We start from the raw sequence: 14434 nt of genomic DNA, 5'->3' as shown, positions 1-14434 counted from the left end.
GGATACGAAGACAGAACCCTTCCTTCTGCTGCATACAAGAAACACATCTCAACACCAAAGACAGACGTTATCTCAGAGTAAAGGGCTGGGAAAAGATCTTCCAATCAAACGGCCCCAAGAAACAAGCGGGCGTAGCAATCCTAATATCTAACAAATTAGGCTTCAAATTAAAATCAATCAAAAGAGATGAAGAAGGGCACTTCATATACATCAAAGGAAAAATACATCAAGACGAAGTCTCGATTTTAAATATCTACGCCCCAAATACAAAGGCACCTACATTCGTGAAAGAAACATTACTAAAGCTCAAAATGCACATAAAATCTCACACACTAATAGTAGGAGACTTCAACACTCCGCTCTCACCGCTAGATAGGACCTCCAGACAGAAACTTAACAAAGAAACAAAAGAATTAATAGAAGTTATGACCCAACTGGGTTTAACAGACATCTATAGAACATTCCACCCAAATACAAATGGATATACCTTCTTCTCGGCACCACATGGAACCTTCTCTAAAATTGACCACATAATAGGAAACATAGCAAATCTCCACAGATACAAAAAAATTGGAATAACCCCCTGCATCTTATCAGACCACCATGCATTAACATTAGAATTCAACAATAACACAAATCGCAGAAACCCTACAAACTCATGGAGATTGAACAATGCACAATTGCACCATCCCTGGGTAAAGGAACAAATAAAAAAGAAATTAAAGACTTCCTCGATTTCAATGAGAATGAAGACACAACATACACAAACTTATGGGACACTTTGAAAGCAGTGCTGAGAGGAAAGTTTATAGCACTAAGTGCCCACATGAAAAAACTGGAGAACAGTCATACAAGAGAATTAATAGCACAGCTGAATGTTCTAGAACAAAAAGAAGCAAACTCCCCCAGGAGGAGCAGACACCAGAAATAATCAAATTGAGGGCTGAAATCAATCAAGTAGAAACCAGGAAAACATTGAGAAGAATCAATGAAACGAAGAGTTGGTTCTTTGAGAAAATCAACAAAATAGACAAACCTCTGTCCAAACTAACCAAAAGACAGAGAGAGAACATGCTAATTAACAAAATCAGGGATGAGAAAGGGGACATAACAACGGACTCTGAGGAAATCAAGAGAATCATCAGGGCATACTTTGAAAATCTGTACTCCACAAAATTTGAAAATTTAAAGGAAATGGACAATTTCCTGGATAGATATCACTTGCCAAAACTAAATCAAGAACAGATAAATAATCTAAACAGACCTATAACCCCTAATGAAATAGAAGCAGTCATCAAAAGTCTCCCAAACAAAAAAAGCCCAGGCCCAGATGGCTTCAGTGCAGAATTCTACCAGAAATTCAAAGAAGAGCTCATTCCAATACTCGTCAAAGTATTCCACACTATAGAAGCAGGAGGCTCACTGCCAAACTCTTTCTACGAGGCTACAATTACCTTGATACCCAAGCCACACAAAGACACAACTAAGAAAGAGAACTATAGACCAATTTCCCTCATGAACATTGATGCAAAAATACTCAATAAAATACTTGCAAACCGGATTCAAGAACACATCAGAAAAATCATCCACCATGATCAAGTAGGCTTCATTCCAGGAATGCAGGGATGGTTCAACATTAGAAAATCTATCAATGTAATCGACCATATTAACAATCTGCGAAAGAAAAACCACATGATCATCTCACTAGATGCTGAAAAAGCCTTTGACAAAATCCAGCACCCCTTCATGATAAAGGTCCTAGAGAGATCAGGGATAACAGGAACGTACCTGAATATAATTAAAGCAATATACAGTAAACCAACAGCTAACATCAAACTAAATGGAGAGAAACTCAAAGCAATTCCTCTAAAATCAGGAACAACACAAGGCTGTCCACTCTCTCCATATCTCTTCAATATTGTACTTGAAGTTCTAGCTACAGCAATAAGACAACAAAAGGAGATAAAGGGGATACAAATAGGAAAAGAAGAAGTCAAACTTTCATTATTTGCAGATGATATGATAGTTTACATAAGTGACCCAAAAAACTCCGCAAGGTTACTCCTAGAGCTGATAAACACCTTCAGCAATGTGGCAGGATACAAGGTAAACTCAAAAAAATCAGTGGCCCTAGTATATACAGATGATGAAGTGACTGAGAAAGAAATCAGAGAAACATCACCTTTTACAATAGCCAAAAACAGCATCAAATATCTGGGGATAATGTTAACCAAGGAAGTGAAAGACCTGTATATCAAGAACTTTGTGTCTTTGAAGAAAGAAATCAAAGAAGATACCAGAAAATGGAAAGATCTCCCATGCTCTTGGATTGGTAGGATCAACATAATAAAAATGGCAATCTTGCCAAAAGCAGTCTATAGATTCAATGCAATCCCTATCAAAATTCCATCACAATTCTTCAAGGACCTGGAAAGAACATTAATCAACTTTATATGGAAAAACAAAAGGCCCAGGATAGCCAAAACATCCCTATACAATAAAGGAACTTCAGGAGGCATCACCATACCTGACTTCAAGCTCTATTATAGAGCTATAGTCCTGAAAACAGCTTGGTATTGGGGCAACCTAGATGCCCCTCAACTGAAGAGTGGATAGAGAAAATGTGGTACATTTACACAATGGAGTATTACTCAGCAGAAAATAGGCAGGTAGACCAATGGAACCGAATCGAAAGCCCTACTTTTAACCCACACACCTATGAACACCTGATTTTTGACAAAGAAGCTAAAACTGTACAGTGGAAAAAAGAAAGCATCTTCAACAAATGGTGCTGGCATAACTGGTTAGTGGTATGCAGAAGACTGCAGATAGATCCATGTTTATCGCCTTGTACAAAACTTAAGTCCAAATGGATCAAAGATCTCAACATACATCCAGCCACACTGAAACTTTTAGAAGAGAAAGTGGGAGATACTCTTCAACGAGTTGGTACAGGAGACCACTTCCTAAACATAACACCAGTGGCACAGGCACTGAGATCGACAATTAACAAATGGGACCTTCTGAAACTAAAAAGCTTCTGTAAGGCAAAGGACACAATCAAAAAGACAAAAAGGCAGGCCACAGATTGGGAAAAGATATTCACTAACCCTACATCTGACAGAGGGCTAATCTCCAAAATTTACAAAGAACTCAAGAAACAAGTCTCCAAAACACCAAAGGATCCACTTGAAAGGTGGGGTACAGAGCTAAATAGAGAATTCTCAGTAGAGGAGGCTAAAATGGCCAAGAGACACTTAAGAAAGTGCTCAACATCCTTAGCCATCAGGGAAATGCAAATCAAAACAACTCTGAGATACCATCTTACTCCTGTCAGAATGGCTAGAATCAAAAACACCGAAGACAATTTATGCTGGAGGGGATGTGGAGAGAGAGGAACACTCCTCCACTGCTGGTGGGAATGCCAACTCATACAGCCTCTTTGGAAATCAGTATGGAGATTCCTCAGGAAAATGGGAATTAATCTACCACTAGACCCAGCAATTCCACTCTTAGGCATTTATCCAAATGAGGCAGGTTCATACAACAAGGGCATCTGCTCCACTATGTTCATGGCAGCATTGTTTGTAATAGCCAGAACCTGGAAGCAACCTAGATGCCCCTCAACTGAAGAGTGGATAGAGAAAATGTGGTACATTTACACAATGGAGTATTACTCAGCAGAAAAAAACAATGGAATCTTGAAATTCGCAGGGAAATGGATAGCACTGGAAGAAACCATCCTGAGTGAGGTAACCCAGTCGCAAAAAGACAAACATGGTATGTACTCACTCATATATGGATTTTAGATATGGATCAGGATAGTGCCAGTCTGCACTTCCACAGATAGAGAGTCTGGGAAACAGGAAAGAACCTAAAAGATATGCATATATGCATAGTACCCAAGAGAAGAGGATGGAGACAAGATCCTCTGAATGGATGGGGAACAGGGCGAGGGGGGGTTAGTGGGACCTGGGAAGAATAGAGGGGGTAAAGAGGAAGGGAGTTGGTCATGGGGGAACAGGAAGTTGAGGGGGTGGGGGTAGAATAGGGGGAAGAGGGAATCATAGGATCGAAGACAGATCAGGCACCAGAGTGACCTCGAGTGATCTAAAGGTATAACATCAATTGGCAAGCTAAGCAATAGTGGAAGGACCACCTCGAATGCCCATTCCTGATAATGAACTTGATGTCTATAACTATCCGGGAGCCTTCATCCTGGGACTGATGGAAGCAGAGGCAAACACACAACTAAACACTGAACTGAACCCAAGGAACCCAGTGACAGAGAGAGAGGAATGATGAGCAAATTGGCAAAGAATGGGCTGGCAAAACCAGCAGAGACAGCTGATCTGAACAGGGGAGTGCTCTTGGACCCCAGACCGACAGTGGGGAGGCCAGAATGGGACTGATCTGGACCCCCCAAATGTGAGTGTCAGTGGGAAGGCCTGGACAACCTATGGGGCTCTGAGCTGTGGATCAGTGTCTATCCCTGGTATACAATCTGTCTTCATGTGCCTATAGCACAAAGAGAGATCCTCTCTCAGCCTGGACTCTTAGGGGAGTGCCTTGACCCTACCAAGAGTAAAATGATAGACTCTAGACATCCCCTATGTGGAAGGATTTGGCAATAGGGTGGGAGGGAGGGTGGAAGGGGAGTGCGGGAGGAGGGGAGGGAGAGGGAACTGGGATTGACATGTAAAACAAGCTATTTAAAATTAAAATAAAAAAAATACACACACACAAAAAAGTTGCCAGGTTAAACAGAATTGAAGTGAATAAAGCAATTCCACATTAAAAAAAATGAATAAATAAATAAATAAATAAATGGGACCTCCTGAAACTGAGAAGCTTCGGTAAGGCAAAGGACACAGTCAATAAGACATAAAGGCAGCCCACAAAATGGGAAAAAATATTCACTAACCCCAAATCTGACAGAGGACTGATCTCCAAAATTTACAAAGAACTCAAGAAGCAAGAATCTAAAACATGAAAGGATCCAGTTAAAAAATGGGCTACAAAACTAAATGAAAAATTCTCAACAGAGGAGTCTAAACTGGCTGAGAGGCACTTGAGAAAGTGCTCAACATCCTTAGCCATCAGGGAAATGCAAATCAAAACAACTCGGAGATACCATCTTACTCCTGTCAGAATGGCTAAAATAAAAAACACCACAGGTAAATTTGAAGCTCTAAATGCCTACAATAAAAATTCAGAAAGAACTCAAATAAATTACTTAATGATACAACTCAAAAACTTAGGAAACAAGAACAAATCGAATCCAAACCCAGTTGATGTTAAAAAATAATTTTAAAACAGTGCAAAAAGCCGGGTGGCAGTGGTGCACACCTTTAATCCCAGCACTTGGGAGGCAGAGGCAGGTGGATCTGTGAGTTTGAGACCAGCCTGGTCTACAAGAGCTAGTTCCAGGACAGCTTCCAACACAATACAGAGAAACCCTGTCTTGAAAAACCAAAAAAAAGTGTAAAATCAATGAAATAGAAACAAAATAGTACAAAGAATCAATGACCCTAAAGAACTGACTCTTTTAGAACATAAAGAAGATCCACAGATACTTTGTACAGCTAACCAAAATAAAAAAAGAAAAAAGAAAATCGAGAGAGGAAGAAAATTAAGAGAATCAGAAATGAACATAGAGACATCACAAGATAAATCAAAGACCTTTAAAATATTATAAGTGCATATTTTAAAACTGTGTTGGGGCCTAGCCCCCACAGGGTCTCTGAGATGTTTGTCAGCTGATAGCCACAGGTGCATCCTGTTTTCTAGTCCTGGCTTACTGCCCCCACATTGCCCCACTGACATCAACATCTAGCAGGAGGAAAACCCCTCTCTTCCACCTTGGGTTTTTTCTACTGTGCTGTAAGCCTGTATATATAAGATTGTTCCCTCCTACAAGAGACAGACCTTTTAGCACTTGCAATAGACACACACACACACACACACACACACACACACACACACACACACATATTCCCCCGGCATTCTCTTAGTACAAACAGCTGGACGTCTTGTTTTTCTTTTCCTGATACCTTGGACTTGCTTGTGGCATGGGTGCAGCAAAACTGTACTCTGTTAAGATTGAAACACTAAAAGAAATGGATAAGTTTCTAGTTAAACCAATTAACCAAAATTATTTTTTTCCATTAAAAATATTTTTTCAGTAGGGTGGTGGTGAAAGACACCTTTACTGACAGCACTTGGGAGGCAAAGTCAAGCGGATCTCTGTGCTCAAGGTCAGCCTGGTCTACAGTGTCACGACCACCTCGACCAGCAAGGAAGACGCGACTCAGGAATCCTTCTCACAAGCAGTTTATTCAGGACCTTGAACAAATCTTCTGACCCCAGGGAGTGCCCGCCCACAGCTTAAAAAGGCCCTTGGGCGGCCAACCCCGGTAAGCCATGTGGCGACAGCAGATAGGTCCACATACGAGGAAGCAAGCCTGATATCCAGCCTTGACCAAATAAGGAGTTGTTTATCACAGAGAGCACTTGCTGTCGGGCTAGCAAAAGGCAGAAGCCAGCACCATCTTAAGGGTGCGGCACTTCGCAGCTCTCTACAGTTCCCCCTTTTTTGTTTAAAATGCAACAGGCAAGAGTAGAGGTCTGATCTCTGACAATGACAGGGACATTGTACTGATTTTTGTTTGGCGTCATCCACCCAACAAACATCAGACCTGTCCGATACCCTTTTTTCCAGAGGCGGGGCTCTTGGGTACCAACCCGCATGCAATCAGACATGCTCTTCTCTGGGTCACTATTAGCTGACTCAGAGTGCAGTGCTCTGCCTCGCATCCTGAGCGTATTTAATTAGTTTTTAAGGTGGCTAACCATGCCTGTGGGGGACTGTCCTGCTTCAATAGCGGTAAAGGCCTGAATGATCATGGCTGCATTGCGTCTTTGTGCGACTCTAATCTTACATAGAAACCACAAGCAAACCAGGGAGACCAACACCAAGAGACCTGTTAATGCTCCTACACCGCCCACTCCTTAAGATGGTTCTTTGTAGAAGTCAGCTAGGATGATAATCCCGATGCAAAGGAAAGGTCCACTCTGGTGGAATTCACATGGACCACTGCTAGCCTCAACTCCTTCAAAGTATCTTCAAATTTAAGTGACCAATTCTGTAAAAGAAAACTGGACAAATACTTGGACAAATTTGTAGCTTTTGTAAAATTGGCATACTGAACAGGAACACATAATCCTTGCATTTTCCACTCGCGGCCTCCAGGTGCCAAGATTGCCACTCACTTCTCCTTAATTTGGCAGTTATTTTCCAAGCCTTAATGGCTATCTGATCCACCTGTTCAAACACCTGTCCTGGATATCCTGTCTACATGTATGCAAATCTACCTTTTCATTGCTGCCTACATGTTTGCAAATCTACCTTTTCATTGCTGTAAGGGGGCACTGTTCATACCATGGGGATCATGACAATAGTTTGGAGTTCCTCCTCATCCTCCTCGTCCTCCTCGGAGTCCATAGACTCTGAGTCTTCTACAGCCGAGCACATCTTTCTTTTCTATTTTCCTCCCTTTTCACCGTTTGCCTGCTCTGATCTCTCCTCTTGTAATTGTTCTAAAGCATTTCTCCCCTTTTTAACTGTTTCACTACATTTTTGATCCTCAAGGGAACTTTTTACTAGTCTCCAGACAGGCCGAACACCACCTCTGAGCATTTGAAATAATTCAGCAGCATTTATCATCAAGTGTACTTTAGCAGTTGTTCCTTCCTGAGCAATCAAAAAAAACTGAAAAACACAATAGTATACAGTATCCAGAATTTCTGTGTATTTTCCATATTGTTCCTCAGTCCCATGTAAAATCAAGATCTCTCCCTAACTTCCAAAAATCTTAAATTCTTAGAATGAAGCAGCTCATTCAGAGCCAAAAAATTGGGTGCAACTAAGAAGCGCCCATAGCCAAACTAACAATGTTTTTACTTTCGGTTAGCTGCTAGCCAAACTAACAATGTTTCTTTTAAGCTTCTAATGTTTCTTTTTAGCTTTTACTTTGGGTTCCCTGCTAGCCAAGCTAACAATGTTTTTACTTTTGGTTCGCTGCTCCACGAACCATTTGTCCTGCTCTCTTTACCTACAGAGAGGAGTAAACCAACTGCTCTTGTCCCAGTCCTTTTTTTGCCCCGCTCTTGTCGTGGTCCCTTTTTTAGTCTAAGATTTTTTGATCGCAGCAACTCATTGAGTGCCAGAAAAATTGGGCGGGATGTGGAACTACCCATGTTTTAACAACAAACAGTGAAAAAAAACCCAAAAAATAAAATTGAATACCACCCAAAGGGCCAAGAAAAATAATAATACCCGTTGTTTCACTTTTACTCCGTCTGCTTTGACGCGGCTCTACTACTTTTCTTTTTGTCCCGTCCGCTTTGACGCTTCTACTACTTTTCTTTTTGTCCCGTCCGCTTTGATGCGGCTCTACTACTTTCATTTTTATCCCGTCCGCTTTGACGCGGCTCTGCTGACCGTTCTCCCCTTCTCTACGGGTGAGAACAATAACCTGCTCTTTTCTCAGATCCCCGCCTTACCTGGGGACTTACCGGTGCACCCCCTGACCGCTGTGAGTTCTGAATTCCTTTCTTCGTACGAGCGTCCCCGTACGGGCCACCAATTGTCACGACCACCTCGACCAGCAAGGAAGACGCGACTCAGGAATCCTTCTCACAAGCAGTTTATTCAGGACCTTGAACAAATCTTCTGACCCCAGAGAGTGCCCGCCCACAGCTTAAAAAGGCCCTTGGGCGGCCAACCCCGGTAAGCCATGTGGCGACAGCAGATAGGTCCACATACGAGGAAGCAAGCCTGATATCCAGCCTTGACCAAATAAGGAGTTGTTTATCACAGAGAGCACTTGCTGTCGGGCTAGCAAAAGGCAGAAGCCAGCACCATCTTAAGGGTGCGGCACTTCGCAGCTCTCTACACTACAGAGTAAGTTCTAGGACAGCCAAGCCTACAAAGAGAAAACCTGTATAGAAAGAAAAAAACAAAAGCAAACAAACAAACAAAAAACAAAAACCTGACCAAATGGCATTGCAGGGTGGCAGTGGTGCACACGTATAATCCCAACATTTGGGAGGCAGAGGCTGACAGATCTCAGAGTTCAAGCCCAGCCTGATCTATAGAGTAAGTTCCATGACAACCAGGGATGCACAAAAAAATCCGTCTCAAAAAAGTGCAAGAACCACACACAGACACACAAAGAAAAAGCCATAAAATACAAAATAAGAAATAATAATATATACCTGTATGATAAAAATGCTTTAAAAACCAATATAACTCTGTGAATTGGAGACCAGCCTGGTCTAAAAGAGCTAGTTCCAGGACAGCCTCCAAAGCCACAGAGAAACCCTGTCTCGAAAAACCACAAAAAAACCAGTGTGAGACAAAACAGATTCCATAAAAACACTACTTATTTTCTTTTGTGTTGCCCCTCTACTGTTGCAGGATATGGGACTTGTCTTCAAGTGTAGTTTATACATTCAGTGTGACTCCACTGGAGAAAACTAATTTTTCCTTTGCAATTTAAACCACCACAATTAAGCCAAGAAATCAACACTGTAAACCAGCCCATAACAAAAGACAAGTTTGAAATAATCATAGAAAGGCTTCTGACTACAAAAAACTTCACAGCCAGATGGATTCAGAACAGAATTATGTCAGTTTTCAAAAGATCTATAGCCAATACTTTTTAAAAATTTTTATTTTTAAATTCAAATTTAAATTAGAAATGAGGTTGCATCACATGTCAATCCCAGGTCTTACTTTTAAACTTTTCAAAAAATAGAAACAAAAGAAATAATCCCAAACACCTTCTAGGAAACCAGTATCACTCTAATGCCAAAATCAGGTAAAGACATAGCAAAACAATGAGAGAGAAGGGGGAAGAATGAGGGATGGAGAGGAAGAGTGAGTGAGAGGGAAGATAATGGGCTACCATCTGTCATGAATAAAAATCCAGACATGACCACTAAAATATTTACAAATAGTTTATTTTAAATATATATAAAGGATTGTCCACCATGACCAAGCTGGATTTATTCTTGAAATGCAGGAATGATTCAACATATGCAAGTCAATAAATGTAATTAAATTCATAAATAGACTTAAAGACAAAAATCCAATGATTGTCTCAATAGACTCAAAAAAGACTTTGCCAACATCCAATGTGCCTTTATGATAAAAAGCTTTAGATAATGTAGGACTAAATACATTTCAATATAATAGAAAATATGTATGAGAAACGCACAGCCAACATCATCCAAAATAAAGCAAAACTTGAAGCATTTTAACTGAGCTTAGGAACAAAACAGGACTACCCATTATCCTCACTCCTTCTCATATAGTACTGGAAGCACTATCGGAGCAAAAGACAGGAAAAGTTTATTGAAGAGATACAAATAAAGAAAGAATACAAAGTATCCCTGTTTTCAACTGACATGATTCTATGCATTAGAGATCCCTAATATTCTATGAGAAAACTTCCATAAAAGAAAAACAAATGCAGTATTTTGGCAGATTATGGCATCAACATGCATAACCCAATTGCGTATCTTCACTCCAACAACAGACATAGAGAAAGAGATCCTGGGGACACACATACACACACACACACACACACACACACACACACACACACACACATTCACAATTGCCTCAAGGAAATTATATATCTAGAAGTAAACCTAACCAAGGAAGTGAAAGTCCTTTACAATAAAACTTTAGCCTCTGAAGAAAGATACTAGAAAATGGAAAGTCATCCCATGCTCACGGATGGGTAGAATTAAGATTGTAAAAATGATCATTTTAACAAAACCTATTTATAAATTCAGTGCAACCTCAATCAAAATTTATATCCCAATTTTTACAGAAATAGAAATGTATCCATCAATTCATATAGAACTAGAAAAAACAAGGATAGCCAAAGCATTCCTGAGCTAAAAGAACAATACTTGAGGGATTATCATTCCAGATAATAAATTATATTACAATGCCATAGAAATAAAATTGAAAAAACTGGCATGGGTTTTAATTAGGGAGCAGGGAGGGAGATAAATAGAGAAGAAGGGAGGGATTAGTACAAAACAACAAGATTTCTGAAAAAATGATAAGGAATCATACTCTTAACTATCTAATAAAAATATCTAAAATACATATTAATGTCTGAATAAATATACATACATTGTTTAAATAAAAATGTTCATATCTGTTCTGGGAATATCCTTGCCAAGATCCAAAGATTGTTTAACAAAATAACCCAACACCAGGCATGGGAAGCTACCTTTTGACTTGTCAGTAAGGGCTATTCAAGAGACTCTGCTTTTACGGTACCAGAAGTTACCATGAAAACTTCCAACAAAAAAAATCAACCTACAGTCATACTCGACTCTCTTACCTATGAACCATATTGATGGTCAGCACAGGACTAATGAAAAGATCTTTCATTGTACTTAAGACCAGTACAAGAAGGGAAACATCACCTGGTTCAAAAAAACTAGTCATCCCTCTAGGGCTGGGGAAATCATGGATCTTGGAAGATAATCCACAACTACCACTTTACTATGCCAGAAAAATCCCCTACTATGTTTTAAAGATTTGTCCTCATAGTCTTCAACCCTTATCAAGGAAAGTGTTCTTTGCAACAGATGGAGATCATCACACTAAACCACAAGCAATCAAAATGGAGAATTATGAACTCATGGAAATTGAACAATGCACAATTGCACCATCCCTGGGTAAACAAAGAAACAAAAAAAAAGAAATTAAAGACTTCCTGGAATTCAATGAGAATGAAGACACAACATACCCAAACTTATGGGACACTTTGAAAGCAGTGCTGAAAGGAAAGTTCATAGCACTAAGTGCCCACAGGAAGAAACTGGAGAACAGTCAAAACTAGAGAATTAATAGCACAACCGAATGCTCTAGAACAAATAGAAACAAACTCACTCAAGAGGAGTAGATGGCAGGAAATAATCAAATTGAGGGCTGAAATCAATCAAATAGAAGCCAGGAAAACATTGCAAAGAATCAATGAAGCAAAGAGTTGGTTTGTTGAGAAAGTCAACAAGATAGACAAACCTTCGTCCAAACTAACCAAAAGACAGAGAGAGAACAAGATAATTAACAAAATCATAAATGAAAAGGGGGACATAACAATGGACAATGAGGAAATCCAGAGAATCATGAAGACATGCTTCGAAAACCTGTACTCCACAAAATTCGAAAATTTAAAGGAAATAGACAATTTCCTGGATAGATATCACTTGCCAAATCTAACTCAAGAACAGATAAACAATCTAAACAGACCTATAACCCTTAACAAAATAGAAGCAGTCATCAAAAGTCTCCAAACGAAAAAAAGCCCAGGCCAGGATGGCTTCAGTGCAGAATTCTACCAGAAATTCAAAGAAGAGTTAATTCCAGTGCTCCTCAAAGTGTTCCACACAATAGAAGCAGGAGGCTCACTGCCAAACTCTTTCTACGAGGCTACAATTACTTTGGTACCCAAGCCACACAAAGATACAACTCAGAAAGAGAACTATAGACAATTTCCCTCATGAACATTGATGCAAAAATACTCAATAAAATACTAGCAAATCAGATTCAAGAACACACCAGAAAATCATCCACCATGATCAAGTAGGCTTCATCCCAGGAATGCAGGGATGGTGCAACATTAGAAAATCTAACAATGTAATCCACCATATAAAAATACAAAAGAAAAACCACATAATCATCTCACTAGATGCTGAAAAAGCCTTCGATAAATTCCAGCACCCCTTCATGACAAAGGTCCTAGAGAGATCAGAGATAACTGGAACACACCTGAACATAATAAAAGCAACATACAGTAAACCAACAGCTAAATGGAGAGAAACTCAACGCCTTTCCTCTAAAATCAGGAACAAGACAAGGCTGTCCACTCTCTCCATATCTCTTCAATACTGTACTTGAATTTCTAGTTAGAGCAATAAGACAACAAAGGAGTTCAAGGGATACAAATAGGAAAAGAAGAAGTCAAGTTTCACTAATTACAGAAGATATGATAGTGTATATAAGTGAACAAAAAAATTCTGCAAGGGCCTGTATGAAATGACAGACTATGGACACCCCCATGGAGGGCCTCACCCTCCCTGGGGAAATGAGGGGACAATGGGGGGGTTGAGGGGAGGGCACAGGAGGAGGGGAGGGAAAAGGAGAGGGACCTGGAACTGACTTGTGAAGCAACCTTGTTTCTTATCTAAATTTAAACTGAAAAATAAATTTTAAAAAACTCTGCAAGGGAACTCCTAGAGCTAATAAACGCCACCAGCAAAGTGGCAGGATACAAGGTTAACTCAAAAAAATCAGTAGCCCTATTATATGCCTATGATAAAGTAGCTGAGAAAGAAATCAGAGAAACATCACCCTTTACATTAGCCATAAAGAGCATCAAATATCTGGGTATAACGTTAACCAATGAAGTGAAAGACCTGTATATCAAGAACTTTGAGTCTCTAAAGAAAGAAATCAAAGAGGAAACCAGAAAATGGAAAGATCTCCCATGCACTTGGATTGGTAGGGTCAACATAATAAAAATGGCAATCTTGCCAAAAGGAATCTACAGATTCAATGCAATCCCAATCAAAATTCTGGCACAATTCTTCACAGACCTTGAAAGAACAATAATCAACTTTATATGGAAAAACAAAAGACCCAGGATAGCCTAAACCACCCTATACAATAAAGGAACTTCAGGAGACATCACCATACTTGACTTCAAGCTGCATTACAGAGCTATAGTCCTGAAAACAGCTTGGTATTGGCACAAAAATAGACAGGTAGATCAATGGAATCGAATTGAAAACCCTGATTTTAACCCACACACACCTATGAACACTTGATTTTTGACAAAGAAAATAAAATTGTACAATGGAAAAAGGAAAGCATCTTCAACAAATGGTGCTGGCATAACTGGATATTGGCATGCAGAAGACTGCTGATAGATCCATGTCTATCGCCTTGCACAAAACTTAAGTCCAAATGGATCAAAGACCTCAACATAAATCCAACCACACTAAAACTCTTAGAAGATAAAGTGGAAGATACTCTTCAACAAATTGGCACAGAAGACAGCTTCCTGAACATAACACCTGTAGCACAGACACTGAGATCGACAATTAACAAATGGGACCTCCTGAAACTAAAAAGCTTCTGTAAGTCAAAGGACATAGTCAACAAGACAAAAAGGCACCCCACAGAATGGGAAAAGATATTCACTAACCCCACATCTGACAGATGGCTGATCTCCAAAATTTACAAAGAACTCAAGAAGCAAGTCTCCAAAACACCAAAGGATGCAATTAAAAAGTGAGGTACCAAACTAAATAGAGAATTCTCAATAAGGGAATCTAAAAT

Source organism: Mesocricetus auratus, unplaced genomic scaffold (genome assembly GCF_017639785.1).
Source record: "Mesocricetus auratus isolate SY011 unplaced genomic scaffold, BCM_Maur_2.0 Super-Scaffold_100003, whole genome shotgun sequence".
Taxonomy (NCBI): domain Eukaryota; kingdom Metazoa; phylum Chordata; class Mammalia; order Rodentia; family Cricetidae; genus Mesocricetus; species Mesocricetus auratus.
The sequence above is the reverse complement of the archived record's forward strand: the minus strand, read 5'-3'. Positions refer to the sequence as shown.